Source organism: Patagioenas fasciata, chromosome 1, assembly GCF_037038585.1.
Source record: "Patagioenas fasciata isolate bPatFas1 chromosome 1, bPatFas1.hap1, whole genome shotgun sequence".
Classification (NCBI taxonomy): Eukaryota; Metazoa; Chordata; class Aves; order Columbiformes; family Columbidae; genus Patagioenas; species Patagioenas fasciata.
In genome coordinates, this window is record NC_092520.1 from 17,508,238 (window position 1) to 17,522,524 (window position 14,287).

Below are 14,287 nucleotides of genomic sequence, written 5' to 3' on the forward strand. Positions count from 1 at the left end.
AGACTCAACTTGAGGAAGATTGATTTAATTTATTGCCAATTAAAAATAGAGTATGATAGTGAGGAACAAAAAAAAACAACTCAAACCTAAAGTATATTCCCCCCTCTCTCTCCCCCGCCCCCTGCTTCACAAGTTCAGCTTCACTCCTTTGTTTCTGACACTTCTACCTCCTCCCCACACCAGCAGTGCAAGGGGATGCGGAATGTGGTCAGCTCATAACACTTCATCTCTGCTGCTCCTTCCTCCTTTGCTATTCCTCTGATCCAGCAATCTGTCCCTCCCATGGGATACAGTCAGTCATTAACTGCTCCAGCATGGGTCCTTCCCACAGGATACAGTCCTTCAGCAACAGACTGCTCCAGCATGAGCTCTCCACAGGCTGCAAGTTCCTTCAGGTATCTGTGTGGGATCCTCCATGGGCTGCGTATGGTGTTGAGATCTGCTCTAGCATGGTCCTCAATGGGCTGCAGGGGGACAACCTGTTTCACCATTATCTTCTCCATTGGCTGCAGGGGAATCACTGATTTGGCATCTGGAGGACTTCCTCCCCCTCCTTCTTCACTGACCTTCACATGTGCATGGCTGTTTCTTTCCCATTTTTCTAATTTCTCTCTCATGCAGCTGCTGCACAACATTTTTGACCTTTCTTATCTATGTTATCACAGAGGCACCACCTGTGTTGCTGATGGGCTCAGCTTTGGCCAGCAGCAGGTCCATCCTGGAGGTGGCTGGAACTGTCTGTGTCTGGTATGGGGAAAGCTCCTGGTGTCTTCACTACCTCTGCAGCCCTCCATCACCAAAAACTTGCCAGGTAAACCCAATATATTTCTCTGAGCTGGATCCAGATTTTTTACTTGAAGTATTGTATATCCAGAACAACTGAAATGGACTCAGTTTTTACCTCTTTTACATAATAATTACCCGTAATGATATATCTGGTCCACTTTTACCAGAATTCATGCTTTCTTCTTCCCAAAGTTTTCACTTTTCAAAGAACTTTTGCTATCTACTTCCTCGAAAATTCTTAGAATCACATATGTTACAATATATCCTTTCTTAATTGCTGCTTTTCAAATACCAGGTTTTAATATCTTATCATCGCAGTATATCCCATAAACTCTTTAGTATTCTACCTGATGTCTTCTGTGACACTTCCGATTCTTCATTATTTCCTGGTGACCACCAGTGTGTATGGCATTGTTCCTCTGCTTTTATTTTGAAACATGCTCATATATATCACAAATGCTTATATATATCACAAACACTCAAAATGCTCACATGGCTTTCATTAAACGAGCATTAAGTTGTGAGCTTAGGCAACACCAGCAAATGAGGAAATACCAGGCATATGACCCAAAGATGTAATGCTACCTGTTGAAAGACTGGTAAGTCCTGTTTTCTGCTATAGCTCTTTCTATTCAACCTCAATTTCTGTGTTTACTTTCAGAGAGGTTGTTAGCTGTTTGTGTAAAGTTTTGAGCCTGGGGAAATTACAGCAAAGAAGCAATGTACCTTCTGGATCTACCTTTCCTAGGTAGGATTTTGTGAACCCCTTCTGGAGGAGAGATAAATGCATCATTTTGTCAATCCTTGTGCTCTTGGGGAAAGCTCACACTCCCTATATCCTGTCGTCTTTCACGTTAGCAATTCTTTGCTCACAGTCTCCATTAATTTAGACTACTAGAATTTCATCATCTAAATAAGAACAGAAAGTAATAAGACAAATCAAAGCTGCTTCTGAAATCCAAGGGGGGTTCTCCTGCCAAATAACAAAGGACTGTGGCAAGTAATGAGTGACTGAAAACTCAAGAAAAAAAACACAAACAAACAAACAAAACACTTTACAATTAATAAAGCATTGTCCCTCATAACTGTATAATACACCTCTCCTCCTTTTCAATCTGTATTTACTTACTGCTATAGCCTTGGTAACTGAGTTAAAGATTTATGAAAAAATTCAATATTGGTAATGTATTTAGTAACCCTGTATATGATCCTTTCACACACCACAATATGAAAGGACTTCTTGATGTCACCAGAGATTATATGTCTTCCCTGATTCTCGTCATCTTATTGTTACTTACTACAAGAAGTTAATAAGGTTTTTTGAGCCAGCCCTCCTTTTCATAAGTTCATGTCATCAATTTGTCTGTTTTCTTCCTCTTTTTGTTAAACAGATGCAGGACTAAAATAAGGACAAATAGACAACATCCACATGATAAAACCAACAGCAACAACAAAACCCCGCAGATGATAACAGGATAAATAAGAAGGATTAGAAGCATATTCAATCAGTGCAGTTAACTCTGTACTGAAGGGGCTAGAGCCCCTTAACTGCCAGACTGGGCAGAGTCCCTTAATGGTTAGACTGGGTAGCCTTGCAAAATCATCTTCAGCTGGTAAGGAGGGTATAGGAATGCCCTGGAGCACCATCCAACTTCCAGCTTTTAGGCTGCAGCCATTCCCAGCATATCAATAAGGAAGTGTTTCTCTCAACATCTGTTGCCTAATATTATGAGAAATCTTACAGGAAATGTATGTATATGAGTTATACTCAGGCTAAATTTAAATATATTCTGTTTTTCCACACTGTATTTTGGGGAGCAGATTGTCATTCAGTTTTCATGAATATCTGCAATTCTGGCATTTGCCACCACATAAGCATTTGATTTCACAAATAATATCTTTCTAAAAAAAAAAGTATGTGTGTATTTATGTGTACTTTATATTCCACAGAATGGAGAATGTAACTATAATTACATATAAGATATATAGTCTTAATTCACCTCCTTGTTTTTGCTTTTGCTACACTGATTTTTTCATCTGTTTTTCTCACGGTTTCCTTCTTCATTAATATCTTCCCAATAGCTGCTTTGATCTTCCAATCCAATATGCATCCATATGCTTGTTTAAGCAAGTACTTTTCAGAATTTGTATTAGAAACAATTATTTTCTTCCTGTTCCTTTCACCATGAAAGTATTTCAAAGGCATAACAAATTCAGCTTCACAGAATACCTGTGAGCCTGGATTGAAGGGTCAACTTCATTCTATAGCTGGAGAACAAAACTGTTGAAAGCCTATGTTAAATTGATCGTGTTTTCACACATTTTGAATGCTTTGCTTTTGAAAGCAGATCTCAGGGATCCTCTTTTTCAGCTACTTGACCAATTCATTTAGTTTAATAGAAGAACAAGTATACAGTACCCATGGAATTCAGACCAAGATGTCTCCAAACAGCTTCAAAAGAGATCACACAATGTGTAGTCTTTTCTGTCCTAAACTCCATCTGCTAGTGACACAAGCCCCAAAACTCAGCTCTGCAGACTGTGGCTCAGTATTTTTCAGTCAACATCTACTCTCCCAGACTCTGAGCTCTACAAGCACATCTTCGAAGCAGTGTTATCTCCAGAATGGCTGTATTTATTTCTACATATTCATCTGCTGTTTCTTTGCAACACTTCATCTTCACTTCTCTGATTCCACCTTCATCAATCTTGTCCTACGCTACCAGGGTATTCAGCACAAAAAAAGTCCTGGTTTATTTGTGAAGGCTTTAGACAATGATTATGAGTTTTGGAAATAAAGAGGTTACAAGTAAGATTGAAACGTAACTTCAATATATTCGAAGACATCTTACACAAAAAATACCTATTGGGGTACTGTTCAACCAGAAAGCTTCTGATCACATGGCATTCTCACCTTGGACTGTACTGGAATCAGTGCTGTGCTGGAATCAGTGCTGGAATTCTTAATTTATTCTGCTTTCTCCCAACCCAGGTATAGATGGAGCTCCTCCTTTAATTCAATGTGAAGGCAACTTGGATGACTTTTCTGTGAGATTGATATCTCTGCTATTCAGAATCCTTTCCAAGTTTCACCTACTGTCCCTCTTCAGAAAAGAAATATTGCTATTTCGGTTTCAGTTTCCTCTTCATTGTTATGATCAATACACAATCTGAAAATATTTTAAGGTGCCGTACATCACAAAATGTACAGGAAAGGACTTCCACATCAGCTCATATATCTTCCAATATATCCTCTGTTTCTTATCAAAAACAGTTTCAGATATAGAAATAAAACTTTATCCAGACAAGACTCTGAAGACTTCCTCCTCTCTGGTCCCTTTCCCTCACTTCTTCAGACACATACGTTTGGACACACTAAATGAGAAAGGAGCTGTGGTTACACAAGGTCAGATTCACAGACTTTCATACCTGGGTGCTTAGACTGCAGGGTTAACTTTAATTGACAACTGGAGAGCAAAGCTCCAGAAAGATTTAGGCTAAAATTTCCAAGTGCTCGCTCACTGTGAATCCTCATTTAGAAGTCTGAGTGATGTCCTTCCTCCCTTGAGCTGGACTGAGAATACTGAGCAGACCACCTCCATCTCCAGGCAGTCAGTAGGATGAGAGAAGCACCTCCAAGAACAACTTAATAATCCCATAAGTAGTCACCTTGTTCTAGCTGATCTGTTAAACTCTGGAGTTTGTCTGAGAGCCTGGTGTTCCCCAGACTGCAATCGCCTAGGAAAATCCTGAAACATGGAATCTCTTTCCCCCCTTGATGATAAAACAGCTTCATCAAAGAACTGAGACATTTGATATGTTTTGCTTTACATAGTTGTGAATGCCATATGAAACAGGGTCATGTTCTCTTTCATGCTTCACTCTCCATGGCTCCAAGGGTTTTTCACTTGTGCAGAAATCCCTGCAGGTGTGCAGTTCACGGTAGAAGGAAGAAATTCTCATTGAGCATAAACTAGTGTTTAGGGAGCTCTTGCAATATTTAGAGAAACCGCTGTTCCCATCCATTTCCAAAAGAACTTCTAAGAGAACTTCAGCATTTTTAGGCTTAAATACTTCTTATGCTGGTAAACTACCAGGAATAGCCATAAACCAAATAAAGCCCTGTGTAATGTAACAGATTTAAAGTCTTAGCTCCAAACCCCCAACAATTCTTAAAAATAGTAAAATTTAAAAAAAAAAAAAAAAAAATCCTACTTTTTTATTTAAAGAAACTACCCAGTGGTGTTATCTGAGATTTAAAGAAGTAAACCTATATGGCATAAAGCTACTGTCATGGTGTAGAGAATTCCAGCCCAAATGATTAAAGTTTCAACACAAATGACAAAAGATAATGGGAAGTGTCTGGTAACTTAGCTAAATATGTCTAATTACAGACAGTGATGATGGTTTTTACTGTAATGTACTTACATTTTTCAGCAGAAGAGTAGATTTTTTTTTTTTTCTCCATTCCTTTTCAGTTATTGCTGTCTGTTAACCCACCTGCTTTTTAACATGCTCTTTCTTCCTTTGGTTTCATTATCCTAGTCTGTCATATAGCAAAGACTGAGATGCTTTGTGGAGAATTCCTGTCTGATATTGAAGTGGTCATGAAATGAAACTAAGAGAACTGATCACTGTTAAGAAACATTGATCCTTGACTTTAACATCATATCCTTTACATTATCTTTAATATATTAAATAATTTTAGTTTATAACTTAGTTGTTTAAAGTGTTATACTTTCATCTCATTGCTGTCCATTTGGAAATCTGAATCACGTATTTTATGGTGACCAATAACCTCAATTTGGCTCTGTATTAATCCCACTGAAGGAAGCAGTCAGTACTCGGTCCTTTCAGTGACAGTCAGCCTGTCCTGTGATTATTTCCAGAGCTGACTGCTCAGAGTTTACCAGCTACTGTACATTATTACTTCAAGTCCTAGTATTGTGGGCTTAGTGTTTTGACATTTCTTTTATTCTTTGGTGATATAACGATTAAATGGTTATTCCTTCCATTCATTTTTTTTATTCAAAAAGGTACATAACATCACATTGAAAATAAAAACAGTCCTTTACATACTGTTTACTTGGGTGAAGCTTTACATATATGCAAGTTGTATCAAGATCAGATTGTAATATAATAAATATATTTAATCATTTAGAAAAAACTGTTGACAGAAAAATTCTCATGCGTTTTTTCAGCCAAATAATTTTCTGTCATTTCAATAGCACCAAAGTTCCAGTGTCATTGTAATGAAGAACCTAATACAGTTGTGGTTTCACTACTATACCTCTGGTTGCAGAGTTAAATATTTCTCTGGCCATTAATTCTTACATACAGAAGTTCTCAAATACAATGAAAATGTTATCGACCAGTTTTAAACTTCTTTGCTGGTTAAATTTTCCCTTAAAACATTGCATGAATTGCATTACCAAAGTGTACTATTCATCCCTTTTAGAATCTTCAGAGGTTTGAAAACTGTATTTATAGCAATCAAACATTCAACTTACTTGTTCACTGTTTTTCATCTTTCTAGTATCTTCATACTGTACAGTGCTTTTTACAAAGCCTGCCTTGTACAAAGGTTTGTGTTTGCTACATCCAAACAATTTGTCCAGCTGTGTTATCTAGCCTCTGTTTCTGTCAATAGTTTGGGTTTTGTTTTTTGGTGGGTGAGCTGAATTCTGTTAGATTCAGTTAACGTATACTGTGAAAAAAAGGTTCTCTTCTGCTATTACCACTAGTTTTTCATATATCATTCACTTGACTTGAAAAGATAAATATTTTTCTTCCTTCAGAAATATTTTCCCTATTTTTATTACTTTCAGTCAAAATCCTTATTAGAAAATATTACATCAGTTAGTTGTGTCTATCAGCACATATGTTTGAGGCTTTCTTGGTAGCAGGTCATATAATTACCATTCTCTGAATTGTTGCCTGATGTAATGCATATTCAGAGATACCAATATTCTGTAACTGACTTTAGGAATGCATATAAAGGTGATTGGCTTTTGAAGTCACCTGAGATAGTTTACATGTTGAAATTATATGCAGAATATCTACTAGCATTCAGAAGTCTTCAAAATATTTTACTTGTAAAACAGTGTGTTGAGATGCTTATGAATTTGCTATCATCATAAATCACAGAATTATCAGAGTAATTTAGCAACATGGGAAATGTTACCCCCATTTTCTGTAAATGATCTGAGGCACAATGGTGAAAATGCTTGTAGAGAAACTTACTGTAGTGCAAGAAAATTGAATTGTATCTCCTGCCACAGAAACCTTTTGTTCCTCTTCTAACAGGGCATATAAAAATTTAATGCATATTTAACACCTAACTATATATACAATATCATTGTCAGACCTGGAATAAGTAAAGCCCCCAATCTCATGCAAGGCCATATGTGTCCTGATGGTACTGTGTTTGAGAAGAAATTGAACCTTCCTTCAAATATGATGGGTTGATCACATTTTTATTTCTTCGCAAATCCAATTGACCTCGCAGCTAACTCAATTTACATCTTTTTCAGAGTGCTGGCGAGTTTTGCTTTCACTTTCCCTATGTGAATACACATTGTTTTACCAGAGAATAGAACAGGGAAAGAATTCCACTTCAGTGCTTACTGAGATGTTTTTCATCTTGATTTTGCTCTTGCTAGGTACGAATTCAAGAATACTTGTGCTAAATGAGACGCAATGATACCACAGATCCAGAGCAGTGTGTCCCCAGTGTTCACTTACGCTGAGGTGGGTTCTGCTATCAAGTTCAGGAGTCACCACACAGTGCAGCGGAGCCTGGCATGGACCCAGGCAGACTCAAGCAGAACTCCCCTGAATAGGAGAAATCTCTTTACATTCTGACAACTCAAAAAAAAAAGTCTCACTAGATATGCTTCCAGATTTTTTCCAGTAGTCTGGAAGCAGACTACTCTGGATATATAGCAGCCAAGGCTACCATTTCTCTAAACAACAGGATGCATTCAAGCGGCATACTCCAGAATATGATTTTGATTTGGTTTGTGCTTTGATAGTTGTTGTTCAGCTAATATGTGGCATAATTTATTAGTGTACATTTAACTTTCAAGGTCAAACTGACATGCAGTGGAATGTTATTTAATTACAGCTCTAAATTTCATAGGTGGACAACTAAATAAGAAATCAGAATTATGACCCAAGATCATTGCAGCAATGAATGCCTCTGTCACATTCATGTCAGGATAGTGGTTTATATGTCTCTGTGTTGAATGTGTATCTTCAGTTTTAGTTACCCAGTAATTAAATTGTTAATTTTTCTTCCTCTTTCTCCTCAAACCATTATTTAAAGACATAAAACATATTCCCCACAATATATGTTTTCAAAGGCAACACTACGTTGGTTGACAAAGGGCAAAAGATGAACAGAAAAAATTCTTTTCTGCCAATGTATCCCTAGTCCAGGCAACAATCTGGGCCATTTATATCGCTCTTTAGAGACTCTTCTGTGCTATGCATTATATAAAACCAAAGAAAAACGTAGCTCCCATGAGATTGCTTTTACTCTGCTTCTAAGATGAAAAAGCAACACAGGAGTAATAAGGGAATCAGCAGTTTCATTCAAAATTGCTACTACAGCAATCATTTATCAGTGGTCATAAGATTTCTATTTTTTTCATTCTTAAGTGTTTTAACAATGACAATAAAGAGTCACATTTTTTTGAGAAGAAACTTATACGTGGAAAATGTAACTGATCAATATTTGTGCTGGAGCACCTGAAAGCCTCACTCCAGAGTTCAGGGTTACTGCATAAGGGCTTCATCAACAGAAGGCATCAAAAAAGCAGGTGCAGTGACCTTCTTTGAGGAACGCAGTGCAGCCCGCAATGCTCAGTTCTGCAGGCTTGCTATGACAAGTACAGCACTAATATGGGATAGACCATCCAGTTTTGATATTTCTCACACCCAGTTCCCTTAAATGAAGTCCCTGGTCTGCTAGGGTTAAGGTAGTACAGGGCTATAGAAATGATGGTGATTCAAATATTAAAGTTCGTGTTAGATTTTCAGACTTATTTGTTTTCAAGTTAGGTAAATGTAATTTTTGTACATAACACAGATAAACTAAGAAATACAGCATGCATCCTACAAACATTAAATGATACTGCTATGGCTGTATAAAATGTCTGTAATTATATGTCTCAGTCTTACAACATCTTGAATCCTAAGACCAAATTTTATATCCAGTAAAAATATATTTTATAGTATCAGAAAGTCTAGTAAGATTTTAACCTGCCTCCCTCTTTTGCTGTTTTACTCTTTGCATAATGCTGCAGTCTATATAGTTTGTAACCATATAAATATACACACATTTTTCATTTTGAGTCACTGAGTAAATGAAATTACATTGGGTCTAATAAATATGTTGTCATCTAAAATGCAGCTTCATTAGAGTTCATTATAAACACTACTTTTAATATTTAGAATTTACTGTAATGCTGACTGCTGTTTATTTTCTTCCAGTAAAAAATCTGTACACTTTATTATGTGCAGACTGTACCTTAGAATTATATTGAACCAAGATCTGACCACGCAACAGTAAGATTTGTAAACCATTTTGCATTTCATAAAGGGTAGCCACAGTATATAGCTGCTAAAATAAACACAGGCAAACTCAGTATGAATGAGAAGCAAATGAACTGAAAATACAGGGAGAAATAAGGTAGCCAAGGATTAATAAAACATTCTCAAATAATGTGAGATTGCATCAATACTGCTAATAAAATGTATTATTAAAATTTACAATAGGGCCTAAGTTCCTAGCACCTACTGAACTGGACATAACACAAATGGAGGTAAAAGACATGTTACAATTTCTCTCATATAACATGTATAACATAAACATATAACATGTAACATTAAATTTTTAAAAATTGTACAGCAGTAAACTGTATCAGAAAAAAGTATTTGCAGAGTAAATATTAATGCCATTGTATAATGTACTTATGAGATTTCATCTGGAAACTCCATACAGTTCTAGCTATCCTCACTCAAAAGAAAGAGGAGTTAAAATTGCAAAAGCAGAAGAGAAAATTTCAGATCATGAATAGGGGAATGAGAAAGCTTGACTTTATAGACAGTGCTGAAAAAGCATGACTTGTCCACTTTACCAAAATGGAGGCTGAGATGTGGAAAGGAATTGTGACTGATTTTTTTACATAACAAAGGGATGGTGTAGGAAGATGATGTAGGGTGGTGCCAGAAGAAAAGAGAATCAGTGGGGAGGTAGAAGAACTATATAAATTGCAAGACAGACAAACACAAGGAAAGAAAAAAAAAAGGTATAAACTGGACAGAAATGAATTCAGGTTGAAAATGAGAGGAAAGATATTGATATGAGAGTAGTGAGGTTCTGGAACAAGGGTCTTGCTGGCGTGGTGAAGACAAAGGAGCCCCTATCTAATTTTCAGATGGCCCTGATCAGGATGGCAACCTAATAGCAGGGAGCCTGAGTTAAAGCCCAGGGCTTTCTTGCAGCTGTCACCCTTCATATTGGCTCAAGGAGCTAACATTGAGTTTCACAGCATTGAATCCTGATGAAAGGATAGATCAGACACACGGAAAAAAATTGTCCTTAATCCCAGGCACTACACTATAAATCTTTCAGAAATTAGTATAGGTTTGTTGGAGTTTCTGTGCAGCTCTTCATCTCTACATTCAAATTCCAGTGATGTTAAAAACTGCTGACAAGGCAGAGTGAGTTCAGACACATGAAGAAAATCACAGTATTCATGGGCTGTAGTCTTTCTTTCCTACTAATTGATTTTCATAAAATATATTGGAGAGTGGTTTTGCTCCTAATGTCTGAAATTTGACAGGGTGTAGGTTTTTATAGAGACAGTCACCATGGTATCCCAACACTTCCTATATTGGGACACTTCAACGCTTGGCTTGATCAGTAACACTCTTATCATGGATATCCAGAAAAGTGTCAATATTTTAATGCTGATTTTTCCTGTGTAAAAGTGGTTACACAAATTCTCAGCTAGAAAAAGAAAAATATTGCAATACTATAGTTGGTAACATTTAATTGACACATAACTTCCACACTTTCTCTGTTGCTGAAATTAAAAGAATTGAGCCAAACAAGACCCTCAACTGTATATTCCACATTTACCAAAATGTTAAATACAAGCTCAGAAGAAAATACAGTCAGCAACTTCCACTTGCTTTTTAATTCTCCTTATTCCTGAATGAAAAAAGTCTAAGGTCAAGAACTGTTACTGATATAAAGCAAAAACTGTAGAAGATAAATCTAAACTGAAGAAAATAATCTCATTAACTATGCTAAACATGTTAGTTGTGCTCCTTAATCTTTAAGAAAAGGTCATAATCTCAATTTTGGTCTGTTAACAGCTATAGGATGACTCAGAATAAACTGGGAAAAAGCTAAAGCAGCACGCATAGTAGATTTGAGAGCTATTTGTATAGATCTACTCATAGGGAGAGACTTGCACTGCACAGCAGCAATATGTATGGTGCAACCTCTCCTTGAGTGCTGCAACATCTAATGGCACTGCAGACATGAGCAGACATCAAGCAACACAGGAGTGATGTGACTGGAGGTGAGACCAGGCACCAGCAATCACCTGCACAGGCACTGCCTGCCGTGCTAAGCGAAAACTGGCGATCTTGTGAAATGATTTATTTCCTTCCCTGGGAGGTCTTGATAATGCCAAGGTTTTGCAGACAGTGAGGAATAGGTAGAAATAATCTGAAATCTATACCATGACCCCTCAAAAGTTGATATCATATTACTCATACATATAGACTTTCCAAAGTAAGACAAAATTTCTTTACGAGACATAGGCCAAGTGTTAATTTCCAGGAAGTTTCTAAGAAATCTCCATAAGTTTAGGTCAGAATAAAAAAAAAATCAGAATAAAAACCTGCCAATCTCTTAATTATTTTTTACACATTTCCCAAGTAAAGAGATTAATTAGCATCTCTGCTGCAAACAGAGCTATTCATGCAAGTCTTTGTTTCAGTAAATGTCTGGCCTAAACCAACAAGTATTTTATTGAAAGGTCAACCGCAGAAGTGTTATAAAACCCTCAGTTTCACACAACATGATGCTTCTACAAAAGTGTAAGCCACATTCTTAGATCACTTTCTTCCATTCTTGATCTAGCACAGTGGTACTTTATTCCACACATAGCCTATGGCTGAATCCCGTTCATATTTTTTGTGAAGGTAAACCAAGTTTTGTCTCCAAGACGTACTTTTTTCTTGAATACTGTAATCCAGAGACTACTGTATGGTTTGCATAGGAGCAGCAAAATCTGGCCCAATGTGCTTGCTAAAACTGGAAAAATTGTTAACTATTACCTGTTCTGCTCACGCACCAAGTTTTCCTCTTCCACTCCTGAAGTAACAGCAATCTAAGATTATAGAAGTTAAGGAGTTCTGGATATTATTAAAAAAAAGTGTCTATTTTTTTTTTTTAAGTTTTAAACAAGTCATTTATATATTTTACTGTCTCACTAGAAATTCTGAAAATGTCAACTATTTGTAACATCTTGCTACAGACCTACTTTTTAAAACTCGGAAGCTCATTCAATTGTACCTCATCCTGAATGCTTAAAATGGCCCAAAATATTTAAACAGAAACAGCTTTCAGTACAGAATGTAATTCTATCAAGGTTATTTCTTTATGAAAACATTATTACAGGTTGTGTTTGTTTATGTTTTTTTTTTTTTGGGGGGGGTGAGCGTTAATGATGAAGTGAGGAAAATCTGAAATAACAAGAGCATGAATTAAACCTTCTCTTTATTCCTTCCCTATTGTTTCAGTTAGTTAATCTGTCTGTAGACAAATGCAGCGGTCAGGTTCAAATATAAGCCCCATTTTCTTGCTATTTAAAGCAAACAATCAGGTTTTGTAATGACCCCTTACAGCACTCATAAGTCAGGGCCCATAGATTTGCACGAGGAGACAAAATTACATGGGAATTTAAGCATCTGCCTGTGAAAACTGCTGTGGAAAAACCCTTACTCTCTTCTTTTTCAAGTCAGGGATCTTGTGGAGGTTTGTGGATATTTTTGCGCCATTGCAATTATTCCTGAAAAAGACACCTCAAAACGCTTATTTTACAAACTTCCTCCGTCCTGTGACAGCTACTGACCTAGTGACAGGTACTGACAATGGCTTAACCACAAAAGTGTCACAGCAAGGTAGGAATAATTTGAAAAGTCATCGTTTGTCAGCTATTTTTTCCCAGCTACAATGAATATTTTCATTGTTGCTATCTTCTGTTTAGCAGAACCAAGTGACCAAGTGATAAAATAGCAGTTGAAATTCAATAGCAAAGCGAGAAGTAATGTAAGTAGGGAAAAAAAAAAAAAAAATTGATGGATGCTGAGGACTCCAAGTCAGTCATTATCACAAAGAAAAAAACTATAAGAACTATTGTGGATAGTGCTCTGAAAATTTCAAGAAAATACTCAAACAGCCCTTCAGGTAGTAACTGGATGTTTGGGATCATTACAGAAAGAACTGAGAACAACCTACAAGATACCATTATGTCACCTTTTGAACCCTCACAGTTTCCATATTGAAATATTTTATAAAGATGAACAGAACTATAGAATATTTTAAATAACAGGAAACTACATAGTCTTCAGCAGGAAAAATGAATAGAATTTTTTTACATGAAAAGATCTGTAAAATCACTATTGACATAAGAAAGAAAGAGAAAGACTATATGTCATAATAAGATAACTAGAGAACATACTAGGAAATGATCAAGCAGTAAGTATAGATCAAACACGAGATAAAACTGAAATGAAATAAAATTAAATGCAACTGTGTAATTCATGACTGCAGGATGCCATGAAAGCTTAAAATACAGAGAGGTCTCCAGATAGGTTAGGCCTACTCACGGCATGTATTTCTGTTGCTAGGTACTACATATGGCTGGTTATCATAGTAAGTCAGAGACCTTATCCAGTACAAAACTTTTTCAGCGGTCCTTCCAGCAGACAGACGTGCATCTCATCAGCATGAACCACATGGTCTTGCAGTCCTAATCTTTTATCCCAACTCAGTGAACTCTAAGAGTAATGGCTAGCCTCTAGTTGATAAGACTAGCCATATAGGATTGATTTAAACTTGTTAAGTGAGGAGAGAGCTGTGGATGTTGTCTACCTTGACTTCAGTAGGGCTTTTGACACTGTCTCCGATAAGATCCTCACAAAAACAAACAAATAAACAAACAACTCCCCAACCAACTAAAAACCCCAAACAAACAAACAAAACCAAACAAAACCACAAAAAACCCAAAACAAACAAACACACACACCCCTCCCCCCCCCCAAAAAAAAAAAAAAGGCATGGGCTGGATGAGCAGATACTGACTAAATGTGAAGGCCCAGGGTATGATGATCAGTGGTACAAAGTCTAGTTGGAGGCCAGTAACTAGCAGTGTACCCCAGGGGTCAATACTGGGTCTGATCCTGCTTAACATCT